We start from the raw sequence: 21,000 nt of genomic DNA on the forward strand, positions 1-21,000 counted from the left end.
ACCGAGCGACGTGGTCGGTAACGATCACGTGCCCGACACCCGGCTGGTGAAGTCCTCGATCAAGTCCATGACTCAGGTAAGAGTTTTGCATGCTTTATTCAAAATTTTCAAAGTGTTTGCTCGGTTCCATCTCTAATCAAACTCTCTTCTTACAGGCCATCCAAAAATAACACCTTGTATTGGAGCGGATTCACAGACTCTGGCAAAAGGCAACCGACGCTGCCAGCCAGGTTGAGCACCTTCAGACCGAGCTGGGGCGATCAAAAGCTTCTTTGGAGATCGCAAACTCCGACAACTCCAGATTGCTCGGCCAACTGGGTGCCGCCGAGAAAGAAAGGGACACTTTCTGGGCCGAGCTGGAAGCGTTGAAGCAATCGAGGAAGGACAAACTGGACATGGCAAACAACGAAGGTTTCAATGAGGCCGAGGAAAACTATACCAAGCAAGTGGAGGCCACCAAGGACATTTTCTTCAAGTCTGGGTGGAAAGCTGCTTGCGAACAGCTCGGCCAAGGATCTGGGACCGACGTGTTTGCCTCTTTCCCTATTGCCTTTCTGTCGGCATACATGGTGCCATATGGCAATGGCGTCTTCAACGCATTGCAGGCTGAGGCCGAGGAAGAAGAAGGCTTGGAGGAGGTCGAGGAAACTACCGAGGGAGATAACCGCCCAACGTAGGGCGACCACGTTGAGACCGGCGTCAAGGAAACCACAATCACGGTCGATCTGGAAGCAACCTCAACCGGGGATGACTTCGCCGGCCTGTCCCCCTTGGTTTAGTTGTCTTTTTCTTTTTTGTTTTTAAGAATGTAACCGGGCTGCCAGCCCCACCGTATGTAATTCTATTCCTCATCAATGAAAAGTTCTGATTTCGTTAAGTGTTTGCACTGTGTTTAAACTAAATAACTTTGGCCGGGGTAAAGCACCTTGGCTCAGCAAATCATCAACTCGTCCTTGAACGAATTATCAACTCATATAGCCGAGATAAACCATCTCAGTTGATAAAACATCAACTCATTTAACCAGAGCAAAATCATCTTGGTCTAAATCACAGAGTTGAGCAAATCATCAACTCACGTAATCGGAGAAAAACATCTCGGTTTAAGCTGAGTAAATCATCAACTCATTCAACCGGAATAAAACATCTCGGTCTAAGTTGAGTAAATCATCAACTCATTCAATCGTAATAAAACATCTCGGTTGAAATTTCAGAGTTGAGTAAGTCATTAACTCATTCAACTGGAGTAAAACATCTCGGTTGAAATCTCAGAGTTGAGTAAATCATCAACTCATTCAACCGGAGTAAAACATCTCGGTTACAATTCCAAAGAGTTGAGTAAATCATCAACTCATTCAACCGGAGTAAAACATCTCGGTTACAATTCCAAAGAGTTGAGTAAATCATCAACTCATTCAACCGGAGTAAAACATCTTGGTTACCATTTCAAAGAGTTGAGTAAATCATCAACTCATTCAACCGGAATAAAACATCTCGGTCGAAATCTCAGAGTAAGCATCGAAAACAACAGAATGCTCCAGCAAAGTCAAGTCGCATCTATTATATTGACAAAAAGAGTTACATTCTGAAGCGTAAGGCAAACAAATCCTTGCTCAAAAGAATAACATAAAAACTATGAGAAACTTAAAAATAATATAGTTTGAGGTTAGCTGCATTCCATGGTCGGGGTATGCCTTTGCCATCCAAATCTTCCAAGTGGTATGCCCCCTTGCCCGCCAGACCGGTTATCCTGTAGGGTCCTTCCCAGTTTTCCCCTAGCTTGCCTTCGCCCGGCACCAGGGTGTTGCCTATGACCTTCCTGAAAACCTAGTCACCTACTTTAAATGGTCTGGGGTGCACGATTTTGTTGTATTTCCTGGACAATTCTTGTTAGTACGCAGCCACGTGAATCAAAGCTTTTTCTCGGCGCTCTTCAGCAAGGTCCAACTCCAGGGCTACTGCTTTAGCGTTCAGCTCCAGCTCAAAATTTTCACTGTGGATGGTGAGCATGTCGATTTCCAACGGGATGACCGCCTCCATGCCGTATGCTAGGGCAAAAGGAGTTTCCCCGGTAGATCGCCGCGGGGTCGTCCGGTATGCCCAAAGGACATTTGGGAGTTCCTCGGCCCATTTTCCTTTGGCTTTCTCTAGTCTTTTCTTTAACCCATCAAGAATGGTCTTGTTTGATGCTTCGGCTTGGCCGTTGGACTGCGGGTAAGCCAGGGTGGAGTTGTAGAATTCAATCTTCAATTCTTCACAAAATCCTTTGAATAGGCGCCCGTCAAATTGGGTGCCATTGTCAGAGATCAGAATTTTAGGGACACCAAACCGCGTTACCACATTCTGCCAGGCAAACCGTTTGACGTCTTTCACCTTGATAGTTGCTAAGGGCTCTGCTTCAACCCATTTGGTGAAGTAGTCCGTTGTCGCGATGAAGAACTTTCGATTGCCTGGTGCCGTTAGGAGTGGTCCCACTATGTCCAGCCCCCACATTGTAAAAGGCCAAGGGCTTGTGAGGGGAAGAAGTTCTCTGGCCGACTGGTGAATTTGGTGGGCGAACTTCTGGCACTTCTCACATTTGCGAACATATTTCTGAGCGTCCGCTTGCATGCACGGCCACCAATACCCTTGCGAAATAGCCCGGTAGGCCAAAGATCTGCCCCCGATGTGACTGCTGCATATGCCTTTATGAATTTCGTACAGGAAAGCTTCCACGTTGTTTGGGTGTACACACTTGAGATAGGGGCCGGTGAAAGACTTCTTGTATAAAGCGCCTGATGGAGAGAGCCAAAACCGCTCTGACTTCACCCGGACTTTATGCACTTCCTTTTTATCGGCTAGAAAGGTCCGCTCCTTGAGGAAGAGGATAATAGGGTCCATCCAAGAAGGACCTAACTCGGTGCAAAGTACCTCTGTCAGCTCGGTTTCCTCGATACTTGGCCTTGGAAGATACTCAATCAGGAGAGGACTGGGAGATGTTCGGTCGACCACGGAAGCCAGACTGGCTAAATCATCCGCACGGCCGTTGTCTTTCCGGCCAATTTGTTGGACCCTAATTGCCTGGAATCGCTTGATGTGTTCTCTCACTAGAGCTTGGTATTTTGCCATTCTGTCATCTTTAGCTTTGTAAACCCCAGACACTTGGTTGACAACGAGTTGGGAATCGCTGTAAACCATCAGCTCGGATGCGTGCACTTGAAGGGTGCTCTTGAGCCCGGCCAACAGCGCCTCGTACTCAGCCTCGTTGTTTGATGCAAGGAACCCGAGGGTGATGGAGTGTTCGATGGTCAGACCATCTGGTGAAATCAAAACTATGCCCAGCCCGACACTGTGACGATTCGAGGCTCCATCTACAAAGAGTTTCCACATTTCGCCGACAAAGAGTTTCCAACACTCTGAGGGGTCCTGGGAGGCTTGAAGGTTGAGGGGATCGTGGTCGCTCGGTTGTTCGGCTTCTGTTTCAATGCTGATCGGTTCCAATTCCTCCCCCCTCGGTGATACGGCATCGGACCCAACAGGTTGGTTTGTTATGCCTAAGTCCGTCGCCATATCACCGGTCTGCAGTATCATGCCGGCTGAAGGTTCTACGATGGGGCGCGCAGGTTCCACATTGCCAACATTGTCGTGCTGTGTAATTTCAGTTGAGCCTGCATTCACCTCCTCAGCTACCGTGGCAAGATCCACCGAGCATATTGGATGAATGCCAGGTGAGAATTCAACAACGAAATCGGCCAAGGTTTGTGCTTTTATGGCCATTCGTGGTTGGAACTTCACATCAAATTGTCCCAATTCGATCGCCCACTTGAGGATTCGACCGGAGAAATCCGCCAGCTCGAACAAGGCTTTGAGGAGGAACTCGGTCAAAACGATGATTGTGCGAGCATAAAAGTAGTGCGCCAATTTCCTTGAGGCCATCATCAACGCCAAAGCAAGTTTTTCCAGCGGCAAGTATCTCAACTCTACCGGTAGCATGGTTTTACTGACGTAAAAAATGGGAAAATGCTGGATGCCTTCTGACCGGACAAGCACCGCGCTAACTGCATGCTGAGAGACGGCCAGATAAATGTAGAGTTCTTCGCCGGGCTTTGGCGTCACCAGTAATGGAGCAGAAGATAGATATGCCTTTAGCTCAGCCAAAGCCTTGTCGCATTCCTCGTCCCATGAAAACTTGGATTTTAAGGCTCGAAAGAAAGGGCGGCAGCGATCTGATGACCGACTTATGAATCTGTTAAGCACGGCTGCCATACCGGCAAGATGCTGCACGTCCTTCTCCGAGTTTGGCTACTTTAACTCTTGTACGGCTCTAATTTGTGTGGGGTCTGCCTCGATGCCTCGGTTTGTGACTAGGAAGCCCAAGGATTTTTCGGATCCCACACCAAAGGCACACTTGGACGAATTCAGGCGTAGCTTGTGCTGTTTGAGAATGGTGAGCATCTTGGCTAGGTCAAACAAGTGGTCTGCGTGATGCCGGCTTTTGACCACCATGTCATCGATATAAGCCTCCATCGTCTGGCCTTGCAGAGGAGTGAACATTTTGGTCACCATCCTTTGGAAAGTCACCCCGGCGTTCTTCAAACCAAAAGGCATGACTCGGTAGCAGAAGAGTCCCCTTGGAGTAGTGAAGGAGGTGATTTCATGATCGGGGCCATGCATGGCAATCTGATGATAACCGCGGTAGGCATCCAAGAAACTAAGCCTGTTATGTCCGGCCGTTAGATCCACTAGCTGGTCTATTCGGGGTAGGGGAAAGCTGTCTTTAGGGCAAGCTCGGTTGATAGTTTTGTAGTCGACGCAAACTCGCCACTTCCCATTCTTCTTGGGCACTACGACCGTGTTTGAAATCCACCGAGGGTAGTGCACTTCCTGAATAGCCCGTGCCTCAAGCAAGTTCCTTACCTCCTCCGCGACTACCTCAGCGTGGTGTAGCGCCGATCTTCTCATTCTTTGAATGACCGGCCGTGCACCGGGGAAAACATTGATGTGATGACAAATAAAGCTTGGATCGATGCCGGGCAAGTCGTAGGGCGACCACGCGAAGACTTCGATATTTGCCATCAAGAACTCTACCATCTCGGTTCTTTCTTGGGTGGTAAGGCTTGATCCGAGCAAAAAGAACTTGTTCGAACTTTCCGTGTCAATCCGCACTTCTACCAACTCTTCAACAACTTTGTCCTCAGCCTTGGCGCCCACATCTTCAAGGACTCCCTAGTCCTCCGGTCCTTCGATTATTTGGATGAAGCCTTTGGCAACCCGGCTCCCGTTCACTGCCACGAAGCATTGCTTCGACATGACTTGATTGCCCCAAATTTCCTCAATTTCCCCCATAGCCGAGGGGAATCTCATAACCTGGCGGTAGGTCGACGCTATAGCTTGCATAGCGTGAAGCCATCCCCTACTGGGGATCAGATTGTCCGTAGACGGCACCTGCAATACCCAAAACTCCACTTGCTTGACAACGGTTCCGACTTTGACGGGTAAAATTATCTTTCCCAAAGGCCATTCCAATTGCGAGTTGAAACCTACCAGTGGCGAAGTCACCGGAGCCAAGTCTGTATCACGGAGTTTGAGTTGCTTGAACGCATCGTAGTATATAATCTCAACCGAACTTCCCTGGTCAATTAAGATGCGCTTGACATCGAACTCTTTGACACGAAGAGTGACCACTAGGGCGTCATTGTGTGGCATTTGAATGTGCTCCAGGTCCCTAGTAGAGAAACTAATCACGTCTTTTTGCTCGATCTTCCCCCTTTTGATCGCGGGCTGGACTGACAAAACTTCCCTCATGTGTTCGTCCTTTCTGATCATTCTTTGGAGCTCACATACACGCGCCGGCTCCACTATGCCGTGGATCACATTAACCACTCCTTGAAGGGGCGCCTCCAAGTCATTCGGTCCATGTGGGTCAACTTGGGCAGGATGCGCGGCCGTAACTCCCCCATCAATGTAAAGATCCAAGTGTCCGGCTGCGACTAGCTCCTCCAAGTGTTGCTTCAGAGGCAAACAGTCCTCTGTCCGGTGTCCTCGCGCCCAGTGATATGTACAACGGTACTGTGGATTGAAGCCATTTTGCGCGTCGCCTATCTTAGCAGGAAACCGGATGCAATCCTCATCACGAATTTCACTAAATATGCGATAGATTGGAATTTTGAAGACCGTGGTGATGCCCGTCTGAGCTTTCAACCTTCTGTTCGCATCAGCTACGTCATCGCGGGGGTATTCAGCTCGGTCATTCCGACGGTCCCTTTCCCGGTTCCGATGATTTGACCTACGGTCTGATTCTTCGGCGTGATCATTTGGTCGGTTAGACTCCTGTCTAACCGCATGTACCTTGCCAGCCGACCTCTTGTCTGTTACCACGGAGTTGTCTTTAGGGTGGATGCCGTTGCATCGTTCCCTACCTGAATGTGCTCATTGATGCGCTGCATTAGTTGGCCCATGGATGTCGACTGGTTCATGGTAAACGAGTCTCGCAGTCTATGTCCGACCAGGAGACCGCGCTTATATTGGGTGATGGCCAAGTTGATCAGGCAATCTAAAATCTCGTTGAAGGTTTCCCAGTGTCTGGAGTTGTATGCCTTTAGTGTGTCGCTCGACTCCATTTCGACACTGAGAAGGTGGTCCACCTCCTTCGGTGTTTTGGTGTTGGTCTTAAAACGAGTCACAAATGCTTCCGCCAATTGTTGCCACCTTTCGATGCTTCCCTCCGGCAGCCTTTCAAACCATTTCAAGCCCAGCTCACCCAAACTTGACGGGAAGATAAGGCACATAAGAGCGTCATTGCGCCTATGTCCGGCCATGACTTGCCGGAAGTGGCTTAAATACATGTATGGATCGGTCTTTCCATCGTAGAACGTAAACTTAGGCTGGTGGAAGCCCGTGGGGAGAGGAGTGGTTTCTATCTCAAGGGAGAAGGGGGTGGTGCTCAGCCTTGCCAAATCTGTCTCTAGATGGAGAGGCACGGCTGGGCGGGGTGGTGGCATTATGACCTCTTCACTGGCACGGCCGCCGAAAGATAGCCGCTAGAGCACCGGCACCCTTTGAGTCTCCCGCCGGCGAGCCCGCTCCTTCAAGACTGCCTGCAAGTCCTCCGAGCGAACGGAATAGGAATACCTCGACGTCGTCGCCGGATGTGAGGGTTGATAAGTACTATCTTGCGCGCTAGACTTCTCTACAGGTGCGTCGGATTCTCCAACCCTGTAGCTTCTGGTGATAGAAAGGGAGGGAGTGTGCCGCTGGCTCTGACTGCCTGAACGGCGTGGTTGGGTGCACTCACTGTGGTCTCCCACTCCAGCAACACCCTTCCCTTTGACATGTCGTTTGAGATCTTCCATCTCCACTGCCATTCTCCGGATAATGGCGTCTTGGTCCCTTAACTTGTGCTCCAGACGCCTGGTATGCGATTCTCGTCATCGCCAGTGCCCGTCTGGGCTCCGAGAGTTACCAAAACTTCTACTGCACTTATCCGGCGTGTCTTTTGAATGTCCTCCTGACTCTGGGGTAACACCGTCGATGGCGGACAATGGTATCTCGTCGTTGTTCGCTGTGGAAGGCGATCAGATGAGCTTCGAAGACAAGGTTTTGTCTATCAAAGTTCCCACAGACGGCGCCAATTGTACGGGGAGCAAATATTCCATGGAGCCCGTACTCCTTTCGTCCAAGCTCCTTGTCTATCTGATCGACCTGCGAGCACAACGGCGGTGAGCTACCCGGCGGTGTGTGGCCGGAAAACCCCTCCGACGGTCAAGTTAGCACACACACTCAGGGAGAGAGAGAGGAAGAGAGAGATAAATCACAAAGAGTGTTTCTCACCAAATGATGTTCCATCCCCAGCATGGGGGCGCAGTCAAGCTTATATACTTTCTGCGCTTATATCTGCTCCCATTAGTCTCTTGACATGTGGAGCTGCTCTCTCATTTGTCAGCACAAATCCCGCAATCACCACCTAACCAAATCGCCAGACAACATTAACAGGATCTCGGCAGATTGGCAGAATCACCTCGGCCTTCCACATCCGTGCTGCGTAACGTGCCCGAGTGCTCCACTCGCCGAGCTCCATAACAGCTGAGCTCGGTAGCATTCCGGCATAACTGAGTTTAAGATAAGCCGAGCTGGTGAATAGAAGACTTTACCACCGAGCTAACCATGCTCCCCTAAAACCTGTGTAGCAAATTCTCATCTTGGCCCAGCAAGTCCAAATCCGGGGGAGTTCGGTCAATCACATGGCCGCGGACCTCAGGCCTGGGCCTCGACCGAGCAAGATCACCTCCAAGGAAGCCCCAGTTAGCTCGACCTAGACAGGGGCTGGGCCAAGACCGAGCAAATCCCACTCCAAATCAAGCCCAAGTGATCTCGGCCCAAACATGCTCGGCCCTGACCTGTTCGACCTCTTCCACGGTCCAAAGCCAGATTATAAATCTCCCTCTTAAGCATCATCAATTGATGAGAGCTGCCATAGCCGACACACCAACCAATGCAATTTCAGCATTCAACAAGTCCAAAGTTCAAACCCCGAACTATCAAAGGGTTTCACTCATACCTCAAACCCAACATCCCCACCCATAACTCCAGTTCATATAGCCTTTCCTCAAGCTCACAAATCTTCTTTCATCCATAACATTTTAGCATCCAAACCATCTCGAGCAACATACAATTCAAAAGTCTCACTCAACTTGCCCACAACTCAAAATCTGGATGCTTTTGAAAACATCCAGCTTCGACTAGCCTCAGCATCTCGATGGCTCAGACCAACTCCAAATTTGTTTGACTAATGAATGGATAAATCATGATCCATGTGTGCTAAGGGCAAAAATATGAGATTCAAATCAAAGGTAATATCTTCTGAGAACCATATGAGCTCAATTTGTCTTATATTAACTGTTACAAAAATGGTTTGCAAAAGCATACATTTCACTTTCAAAATGTTGTTACATATTGAAAAACTAGTATTGCTTCATATCTATTGACAAAATGTTAAAGCATAAGTACATGAGCAAAAGATCACCATTATGCAATTCTGTGTCAAATTCATCCGGGAGTATAGAACCCACCAATGGAACAAGATTTCAACTCGAGAAGATTTTCAATAGTCAATTCATTCATTCATCAAGAGAGTCGATTATAAAACAAGCTTGATGTCCAACATTCAAGCACCCAGAGCATGTTCTTTGTGTTTGTCACTCTCACTCCCATCCAAATCATTAAGGGTATGAGTTGTTTTTTCAAAGAAACCACCAATTCCCTTCAAACAATATCTCCCTTGGCCCAAGACTGATCTCTATCCAAAAAAGCAACCTGCTTATCATTACCATAAAGAACATTTTGCAAGGACGCTATTCTTTGGATGCTATCCTTTGCTGTAAAGATGACTTGACAGGTTGTCAGAGGCCGCAGTAAGTCTCTACAATTATAGCAAGGATAATGGAGTGACCTTCATTCATTCTTCTCGTTAGAACTCCCAGTCAAACATCAAGCTTCCTATCATCCTGACCGCTGATCAGAATAAAGGCACAAATTTTGCTTTCATTAGCAAATCTAGTCTTCTATGGGTGCACAAAGTTTGTCTCTCATGATGTCGAGAAAGAGAATGAGGGAAAATATTCCATTTACTCATTAATTACCTCAAATGGCATAGCATGTTTTCGCAATTTCTTGGAAGGACATCTATCCACACAAATGCTTGTTACAAAGCACAAAGATTGCTCCATTACAAGAACATCATAGTATTCATGGAGAGGATGAGTCAATTCAAAGAGGCTTAGCATTGGGTACCTACATGCATTAGGTGCAAAACTACTACAAAAATAGTTAAAGATCATACTTTGACCAAAAAAAATATCTCACTTTTATTGGAAGTGTGATAAAAAAAAATTAGATTGATACTTTAATCACACTTAATTTGATTGAGTGTGATAATATTCATTTTTTATGTCACTTTTCAATTAAGTGTGATTATATATATATATATTTTTTAATCACACACTACTACTTTTTAATCACACTTTTTAAATAAGAGTGATTAGATATATATTTTTTAATCACACATTCTAATTAAAGTGTGATTATTTATATAATTTTTAATCACACCTTCTAATTAAAGTGTGATTATATATACATTACTACTTTTTAATCACACTTTTTAAATAAGTGTGATTATATATATATTTTTTAATCACACATTCTAATTAAAATGTGATTATTTATATATTTTTTAATCACCTTCTAATTAAAGTGTGATTAGATATACATTACTACTTTTTAATCACACTTTTTAAATAAGTGTAATTATATATATATTTAATCACACTCCACTACAAGAAAAAGCATCTTTGGCGACTAAAAAAGCACATTTGGTCGCTGAAAATATAGGTTTTGGCGACTAAAAAAGCATTAGTAGCCAAAAGTAAAGATTTTTGACGACTAAAAAAATTTAGTACCCAAAAGTATAGGTTTTGGAGTGTACCAACCCTCATTTTGACTTAGTCATACTTGCATACATTTATGGATGATCTTGTTTTAATATGTGCATTTGCAAATCTTGTCTTGTTTTGCTTGAATGATTGCTTGCACGCTTTGTTCTTGTCTGGTGTGTTGCCGAGGTCATCTTAAGCCTAGACACCTTCGAAACCTTTGTCACTTAGAACTATCTTGGAACCCCGTTGGTTGTCATCCATCTTCACCCTGGCGTATTGGCCGAGATGTCACCATCTAGGCTGAGGTGCGCGTCGCCTAGGCCGAGATGTGCATCATCTGGGCCGAGATGTTAATATCTAGGCGTTCTAGATCCTTGATCCGTGCATGAGTGATTTTGTTCCTGGCATGGTATGACCTAGACCAAGGTGTGGCACATCTAGGCCAAGGTGCGGCACAGCTTAGTCAAGTGTTGTCCTTCCAAGCCGATGTCATTGTTACCCTGCTTGCTGAAGCTTTGCCTTAGCCGAGATCATCACTTACCAGAGTCTTGTAGTTAGCCGATGTCGTTACTTGCCGGTGTGTTCTTGCCGCCTAGCTTGTCGAGTACACTTTGTCTTGGTCTTGTCTTGTCATGTCAGTCACCTTTTTGGATAGTGCCAATCAGCCAATGCCACGTGTTCCGACATAGGGATTAAGTCAGTGATTGTCGTGAGAAACATATCATTTGTATCAAGTCTTGCCTTTTAGAGAGAGAAACTCAAGGAAGAAGAAGGAGAAGTTTAAGCTAGAGAGAGTGAACTTCCAAGCTTGATCGTTGGAGCTTGAACCGTTAGATTCGAGTTTTGAGGTTAGAATCATAACCTATTCTTGTTGTTCTTATTGATCATCTAGCTGCATTGCACGATCAAACCTGTTCTGCACGCCATTCATCGATTTAAAGTTGGTTTTAGAAAGAGAAAACGGTTTTCATGTGTTTTTGAAGAAAAGCCTCGTTTGATCCGAAAGTTTGCATTAAAGCTCATGTTTTTGTGTTTATTTTGATAAGATCCTTGAGTGTGGGTACCCAGGTCCATGTTTTTGAATTCATAGCATGAAGTCTCAGCTGTTGTAATAGCAAGTTTTGATCTTTGCATTCATCTTCCTCATGTTCATGTTCTTCAAGTTCTTCATGCTCATGTTCTTCATGTTTATCAAGAGGGAAACCCAGATTTTTCCCGACTTCACTTTTGAATGTAGCCATCGAGGCTACACCTCGGCAAGGAGGTGTGGGACCTCGGCCTAGACCTGGTAGTTGCCCAGCGTGTTTTTCCAAGGATAAGAAACTGTGTTTCAATTTGATTGACTTAGTTTTTGAAGAATGCCGAGGTCATTTGCATGTAAGCTAGACTTGTTTTGAGTAGTGCATTCAATAGACTTTGCCATGTGTTGTAGGACTTGGACTTGCCTTGACCCCGACGTTTGAAGAACTAGGTGAGTGGTATTTTTGATAAAGCTATGTTATCAATGTTTTGATGAGCTTTGCTTTGCTTTGATTTTGAAAGATATTTGTTAAGCATGAATGATTGTCCTTAGTTTTGTATCTCGTATTATACTTGCTTGAATGACCTTCTCGGAAAGTCCCTTGTGCTGGAGGACTCTAAACTTTCGCAGCACATCTTGGTTGAAAAGTCCCTTGTGCTGGAGGACTCTAAACTTTCGTAGCACATCTCGTTCGAAAGTCCCTTGTGCTGGAGGACTCTAAACTTTCGCAGCACCTCTCGTTTTGGAAGTCCCTTGTGCTAGAGGACTCTAAACTTTCACAGCACATCTTGTCTTGAAAGTCCCTTGTGCTGGAGGACTCTAAACTTTCGTAGCACCCTCGTGTTAAAAGGCTACGGGCCTTTGTAACATAGGTCCCTTATGCTAGAGGACTCTAAAATTTTGTAGCACCCTTGTTTGAGATGCCCTCTTGCTTTGTCTTGTTTTGCCACGGACGGTTTACCGCGTGGATACGTTTGCCGGACTGTTATTATTCGTAACATGTGATGTTAGTAAGTATCCCTTGAAGCTTTGAAGATCTGTTAGATGGACGAGTTCCATTCCTTGTTATATGTAAAGTTTTGTTTTGTATTGTTTTGAAAGGACTTCGGCTATTATTCATGCAAACCCCTTTATTATTTATACCATTCACTGAGTATCCAAGCTCACCCTCTCTATATATATGTAGGTGATGAACAAGAAGGCGGTGACGCCTAGATGTGATTCTGGTGCTTATTTTGGGTTTTTGATTATGTTGGCTTAACCTGTAATTACGTCGGCAGTCTTGAAAATTATGCTTCTCGATTTGTAATACTTGTATGTTGCATACGTCGGCTTGAGAAGCCTTCTGATCAAGATGTGTGTTTTGTATACATGTTATGTCGGCAGTGAGGGTGTCGGCAATCCTGAAGATTTTGCTTCTAGCAGTATTTCATGTATTTTTGTTCATGTCGGCTTGTGAAGCCCTTTTGTTAATATGAAGGATGTAATTTGTATTTTGCTTCGTCTGTAATTGAGTTGTAACCCATATGCTGATGATTGCTATTTCATTTAACTTATGCACCGCTCTTATGGACTAATCTGTTTGTATAAATCACTTCCGTACTTGTTAGCCCCATATAATTATACTCTGATGGTGTGTGGATTTTGGAAGTTGTCCTTGGTAATCTCGGATTACTGGCCATCACGGCACCAAACTACTAGGGGCGGTTTGGGGTCGTGACAGAATGGTATCAGAGCACAAGTTCCTTGGTATACGTCATTCACACACTTTGAGTCCTAAAGAGCGTAGGATTTCCCCTTAGAAAGATGTTAGGATTGCATCATATTGCTTGCTATTTGGTCAAGGTGTGCATAATCTCGGCATGCTTAATTGTTACCTGCCTACGTGATTATTTGTTCGTCTTGTTTAAAAGTCACATTTTGCATACTCATAGCATCATGAGGAGAGGTAGACCTCCAGTTGGCCGAGATCAGTCTGAGGACAGATTGGACAGACTGGACAGACTGGAGCGGTTAGTTGAAGGTTTGGCCCGCGAGTTATGGCAGACAAGACAGCAGTATGCTAGTGCTACGTCGACTCAGGCCGAGCAGACAAACAGTCGAAATACAGTTCCACCTCCTCCTCCTACAGTACCACAAGTGCCCCCATAGCCAGCTTTATATGGGGACGGCACGATAGCTCTGATCAGGGAGTTCAAGAAAATGAAGCCACCAAGATTCTAAGGGGGTATAGAACCGATGAAGGCCGAAGCTTGGGTTTTGGAGATGGAAAAGCTGTTCGAGATCTTTCCCAGCACTGACACCCAGAATGTGACATTAGCAGCTTTTACACTAGATGACGACGCCCGCAGATGGTGGATGATGGTTCGAGAAAGCAATCCAGACTTGACATGGACCCGATTTTTAGAATTGTTTTACACCAAGCATTTTCCCTTAAGTGTTCGGAATCGCAAGGCTACCAAGTTTCAGACTTTGACGCAAGGTAGTAGAACGGTAGCTGAATATGACCGTGTCTTTACCGAGTTGGCAAGGTATGCGCCCCACATGGTCAATGATGAATATATGAAGGCTAGGAAATTCAAAAGTGGGCTTCGTGGACCGATACAAGACCGAGTTAATATGCTCAATATGCCGACTTACGCTGGAGTACTGGACAAAGCCATTCTGGCCGAAGCTAACTTGAATAGATACCAGGGTTCGGGAGAGAGCCAGAGGAAGAGGCAGAGTTATGACAATCGCCGAGCACAGTTTGGTACCAAGAAGAAAGCGAACGTCGGCAGTTCAAGCAACTCAAGACAAGAGAGTGGTACTAAGCCGATATGATCCAGTTGTGGGAAGCCACATTTCGGGGTCTGTCGTCGGGCGTCTGGGGCTTGTTACGAATGTGGTGAAGTAGGTCATTTTGTGAGGGACTGTCCAAAAACGAAGGCTGTGGAAAGTAAGAAAGATGAGAATACTTCGGGCTCTGTGCAGAAAGGTAACGCTGGGAAAGGACCGATGAGACAAGGCAGAGTTTTTGCACTAGTACCAGGGGACACTCAAAATGCTGAGACAGTGGTGTCAGGTATGCTTTCGATTTGCTCTCAAAGTGCATATGTATTGATTGATTCGGGTTCTACGCATTCATTCATTTCTGCTAAGTTTGCCGAGAAGATTAATAGGAAACTAGAACCCCTTGATTATGTATTATCTGTATCTACTCCATCCGGGAGATCTATGAATGTTGCATCCATCTATCGAACATGTGTTGTTGTGATTGGGAATGTTGAACTGTTAGCTGACTTAATGCCATTGGACATAACTCATTTTGATGTTATTTTGGGGATGGATTGGTTAGTGGCAAATCACGCGTCCATAAATTGTGTTTCAAAGAGTGTTACGTTAAAACCCCCAAACCTAGCCGAGGTCACGTTTCAAGGAAAAGGGGTAATATCCCCACCTTACTTAATTTCATCCATGAAAGCCTATAGATTGATCCAAAAAGGGTGTCAAGGTTATCTGTGTAGCATAGTAAGTAATTTGAATGGAAGTGTTGAGCTAGCCGACGTCCCAGTGGTTAGTGAATTCCCCGACATCTTTCCAAATGATTTGCCTGGTCACTTAGCTGATAGAGAGATAGAGTTTACGGTTGACATCATGCCGGGAACCCAGCCCATCTCTAAAACACCCTATAGGATGGCCCCCGCCGAGCTTAAGGAATTGAAACTTCAACTACAAGAGTTGCTAGATAAGGGTTTTATTAGGCCGAGCACTTCACCCTGGGGAGCACCCGTCTTGTTTGTTAAGAAGAAGGATGGCACACTTCGTCTTTGTATTGATTACCGGGAACTGAATAAGGTAACCATTAAAAATAAGTACCCGTTGCCGAGGATAGACGATTTGTTCGATCAATTGTAAGGAGCACGAGTCTTTTCCAAAATTGACCTTAGATCGGGCTACCATCAACTTAAAGTCAAAGCCGAGGATGTTGAGAAGACCACTTTTCGGACGAGGTATGGCCACTACGAGTTTTTAGTAATGCCTTTTGGAGTGACCAATGCCCCTGCAGCCTTTATGGATTTGATGAATAGAGTCTTTAAGCCATACCTAGATGAGTTTGTGGTTGTCTTCATCAATGACATATTGATCTACTGTAAGAGTAAAGCCGAACACGAGGAGCATTTGAGACTTACCTTACAGACTTTGAGGGATCGAAAATTGTATGCTAAATTTAACAAGTGTGAGTTTTGGCTTTCCATTGTTTCATTTTTGGGTCATGTAATTGATGAAGAGGGTATTTCGGTCGATCCTAGTAAAATCGAAGCCGTTGTGAATTGGCCGAGGTCGATTAATGTGTCCGAGGTTCGTAGCTTCCTGGGATTGGCTGGTTATTACAGAAAATTCGTAAAGGATTTCTCAAGGATTGCAATTCCGTTGACACAACTGACTAAGAAGGGAGTGGCTTATGAATGGACTAAGGATAGGGAAGCAGCCTTCCAGGAGTTGAAGACGAAGTTAGTCGCAGCACCAATTCTTGTACTACCATCAGGTAATGAAGAGTTTCATGTTTACAGTGATGCCTCGCATAAGGGTTTGGGTTGTGTATTAATGCAAAAAGGTAGGGTTATAACATATGCATCTCGCTAGTTGAAGCCACATGAAAAGAACTATCCCACCCATGATCTAGAGTTAGCAGCCGTGGTATTTGCTTTGAAGATTTGGCGCCACTACTTGTATGGAGCTTCTTGTCATATTTTTACAGATCATAAAAGTTTAAAGTACTTGTTCACTTAGAAGGAATTGAATATGAGGTAGAGAAGATGGCTTGAGTTGTTGAAAGATTACGACATGCGGATTAAATATCACCCAGGAAAAGCTAACACCGTAGCCGATGCTCTGAGCAGAAAGGTGGTTGGAAATTTGGCATGCCTAACCGCGATCTCAGTGGAGCCGACTATTGTTGAGGAGTTAAAGACAAGGCAAATGGAGGATGAATTCTTCAAGAAGGTAGCCGATGAGATTGTCACAAAGCCGAGATCCGGGTACACCATAGAAAATCAAGTACTCAAGTTTGAAGGAAGGTTGTGTGTGGCCGACGTCCCAGAGTTGAAAAGGAAAATTTTGCAGGAGGCTCATGGTTCCAAGTTTGCTGTTCACCCCGGGAACACCAAGATGTATCAAGATGTGAAGCAGACATTTTGGTGGCCAAATATGAAAGGAGAGATAGCCGAGTTCGTGTCCCAGTGTCTGTATTGTCAACAAGTAAAAGCGGAACATCAAAGGCCAGCAGGACTTCTTCAACCTTTGCCAATTCCTGAGTGGAAGTGGGAGCACATCTCCATGGACTTCGTGGTTAGTTTGCCGAAGACACAAAAGGGTATGGATTCGATTTGGGTTATTGTGGATAGACTAACTAAGTCAGCACACTTCTTGCCTGTTAAGACCACCTTCAACGCCGATAAACTTGCTTTGTTGTATGTGAATGAGATTGTTAGACTTCATGGAGTGCCGATGTTAATTGTGTCAGACCGAGATTCGAAGTTGGTTTCCAGATTTTGGCAGAGCCTACAAAGAGCTTTCGGAGCCGAGTTGAGGTTTAGCACAGCTTTTCATCCCCAGACTGATGGGCAAACAAAGAGGACGATTCAGACACTTGAAGATATGCTTAGACTATGTGTATTGGACCTCCAAGGAAGTTAGGGAGTACATTTTCCTTTAGTGGAATTTACCTACAACAACAGCTACCAAGCTAGCATTGGCATAGGGCCGTATGAGGCACTGTATGGAAGAAAGTGCAGGTCGCCGATATGTTGGACCGAGGTGGGAGACAAAGCTCTACTTGGTCCTGAGTTAATTCAAGTAACAACAGAGAAGATTAAGCTCGTTCAGCAAAGAATCAAAACCGCACAGAGTCGACAGAAGAGTTATGCCGACCAGAGAAGAAGAGAGTTAGAACTTGAAGTCGGGGACCACGTGTTCCTAAAGATTTCGCCGATGAAAGGAGTTACAAGATTTGGGAAGAAGGGTAAGTTAGCACCCTGTTACATCGGGCCTTTTGAAATCCTTGAGAAGATTAACCTCGCTGCCTACAGACTTGCTTTGCCGCCAGGATTGAGCCAAGTCCATATGTATTTCATGTTTCGATGTTGAGGAAATATATTCGAGATCCGCTACATGTGATCGACTATTTCGGAATTGTAATTAATGGAGATTTAGGCTACGAAGAGAAGCCGATACGGATTGTCGATAGGCAAGTGAAGCAGTTGAGAAACAAGTCGATACCAATGGTGAAAGTTGAATGGAAGGAGCATTACGGGGAGGGAGCTACATAGGAAATGGAAGAAGAAATGAAAGTCCGACATCCAGAATTGTTTTTGGAGCAAGGAAACTCAAGTTTGGGGACCAAACTCCTTTAAGGGGGGTAGGATGTAACAACCCTCATTTTGACTTAGTCATACTTGCATACATTTATGGATGATCTTGTTTTAATATGTGCATTTGCAAATCTTGTCTTGTTTTGCTTGAATGATTGCTTGCACGCTTTGTTCTTGTCTGGTGTGTTGCCAAGGTCATCTTAAGCCTAGACACCTTCGAAACCTTTGTCACTTAGAACTATCTTGGAACCCCGTTGGTTGTCATCCATCTTCACCCTGGCGTATTGGCCGAGATGTCACCATCTAGGCTGAGGTGCGCGTCGCCTAAGCCGAGATGTGCATCATCTGGGCCGAGATATTAATATCTAGACGTTCTAGATCCTTGATCCGTGCATGAGTGATTTTGTTCCTGGAATGGTATGACCTAGGCCAAGGTGCGGCACAGCTAGGCCAAGGTGCGACACAGCTTAGTCAAGTATTGTCCTTCCAAGCCGATGTCATTGTTACCCTGCTTGCTGAAGCTTTGCCTTAGTCGAGATCATCACTTATCGGAGTCTTGTTGTTAGCCGATGTCGTTACTTGCCGGTGTGTTCTTGCCGCCTGGCTTGTCGAGTACACTTTGTCTTGGTCTTGTCTTGTCATGTCGGTTACCTTTTTGGATAGTGCCAATCAGCCGATGCCACGTGTCCCGACATAGGGATTAAGTCAGTGATTGTCGTGAGAAACATATCATTTGTATCAAGTTTTGCCTTTTAGAGAGAGAAACTCAAGGAAGAAGAAGGAGAAGTTTAAGCTAGAGAGAGTGAACTTCCAAGCTTGATCGTGGAGCTTGAACCGTTAGATTCGAGTTTTGAGGTTAGAATCGTAACCTATTCTTGTTGTTCTTATTGATCATCTAGCTGCATTGCACGATCAAACCTATTCCGCATGCCATTCATCAATTTAAAGTTGGTTTTAGAAAGAGAAAATGGTTTTCATGTGTTTTTGAAGAAAAGCCTCGTTTGATCTGAAAGTTTGCATTAAAGCTCATGTTTTTGTGTTTGTTTTGATAAGATCCTTGAGTGTGGGTACCCAGGTCCATGTTTTTGAATTCATAGCATGAAGTCTCAGCTGTTGTAATAGCAAGTTTTGATCTTTGCATTCATCTTCCTCATGTTCATGTTCTTCAAGTTCTTCATGCTCATGTTCTTCATGTTTATCAAGAGGGAAACCCAGATTTTTCCCGACTTCACTTTTGAATGTGGCCATCGAGGCTACACCTCGGCAAGGAGGTGTGGGACCTCGGCCTAGACCTGGTAGTTGCCCAGCGTGTTTTTCCAAGGATAAGAAACTGTGTTTCAGTTTGATTGACTTAGTTTTTGAAGAATGCCGAGGTCATTTGCATGTAAGCTAGACTTGTTTTGAGTAGTGCATTCAATAGACTTTGCCATGTGTTGTAGGACTTGGACTTGCCTTGACCCCGACGTTTGAAGAACTAGGTGAGTGGTATTTTTGATAAAGCTATGTTATCAATGTTTTGATGAGCTTTGCTTTGCTTTGTTTTTGAAAGATATTTGTTAAGCATGAATGATTGTCCTTAGTTTTGTATCTCGTATTATACTTGCTTGAATGACCTTCTCGGAAAGTCCCTTGTGCTGGAGGACTCTAAACTTTCGCAGCACATCTTGGTTGAAAAGTCCCTTGTGCTGGAGGACTCTAAACTTTCGCAGCACCTCTCGTTTTGGAAGTCCCTTGTGCTGGAGGACTCTAAACTTTCGCAGCACATCTTGTCTTGAAAGTCCCTTGTGCTGGAGGACTCTAAACTTTCACAGCACCCTCGTGTTAAAAGGCTACGTGCCTTTGTAACATAGGTCCCTTATGCTAGAGGACTCTAAACTTTTGTAGCACCCTTGTTTGAGATGCCCTCTTGCTTTGTCTTGTTTTGCCACGGACGGTTTACGGCGTGGATACGTTTGCTGGAATGTTATTATTCGTAACATGTGATGTTAGTAAGTATCCCTTGAAGCTTTGAAGATCTGTTAGATGGACGAGGTCCATTCCTTGTTATATATAAAGTTTTGTTTTGTATTATTTTGAAAGGACTTCGGCTATTATTCATGCAAACCCCTTTATTATTTATACCATTCACTGAGTATCCAAGCTCACCCTCTCTATATATATGTAGGTGATGAACAAGAAGGCGGTGACGCCTAGATGTGATTCTGGTGCTTATTTTGAATTTTTTATTATGTCGGCTTAACCTGTAATTACGTCGGCAGTCTTGAAAGTTATGCTTCTCGATTTGTAATGCTTGTATGTTGCATACGTCGGCTTGAGAAGCCTTCTGATCAAGATGTGTGTTTTGTATACATGTTATGTTGGCAGTGAGGGTGTCGACAATCCTGAAGATTTTGCTTCTAGCAGTATTTCATGTATTTTTGTTCATGTTGGCTTGTGAAGCCCTTTTGTTAATATGAAGGATGTAATTTGTACTTTGCTTCGTCTGTAATTGAGTTGTAACCCATATGCTGATGATTGCTATTTCATTTAACTTATGCACCGCTCTTATGGACTAATCTGTTTGTATAAATCACTTCTGTACTTGTTAGCCCTATATAATTATACTCTGATGGTGTGTGGATTTTGGAAGTTGGCTTTGGTAATCTCGGATTACTGGCCATCACGGCACCAAACTACTAGGGGCGGTTTGGGGTCGTGACATGGAGACTAAAAATCTATTTGGTTGCCCATATATGGCTTTTACCGAATAAAAAAATTTTAGTAGCCAAAAGTAAGGCTTTTTGGCGACTAAAAAAATTTAGTAGCCAAAAGTGAGGTATTGGGTGACTCAAAAGATGTTTGGTCGCCAAAAGTGAGGCTTTTACCGACTAAAAAAATTTTAGTAGCCAAAAAGTGAGATTTTTTGGCGACTAAAAAAATTTAGTAGCCAAAACTAAGGCATTGGGAGACTAAAAAGATGTTTAGTAGCCAAAAGTGAGACTTTTTGGCGACAAAAAGAAGTTTAGTCGCCAAAAGTAGTAATTTTAGCCTGAGAATTAAATTTTTTAACAAAAAATAATTAGTAGCCAAAAGTATAGAATTGGTGACTAAAATTATGTTTAGTCGCCAAAAGTGGTCTCTTTTTTTTCTAGTACATAATTTATTTTTACATAAATTATGTTCAATAAAAAATAATTATCCTTATATATATACTTTTATATTAATACGGGTCTATGTACTA

This window comes from Camellia sinensis, chromosome 9, assembly GCF_055761805.1.
Source record: "Camellia sinensis isolate YWXY chromosome 9, ASM5576180v1, whole genome shotgun sequence".
Taxonomy (NCBI): domain Eukaryota; kingdom Viridiplantae; phylum Streptophyta; class Magnoliopsida; order Ericales; family Theaceae; genus Camellia; species Camellia sinensis.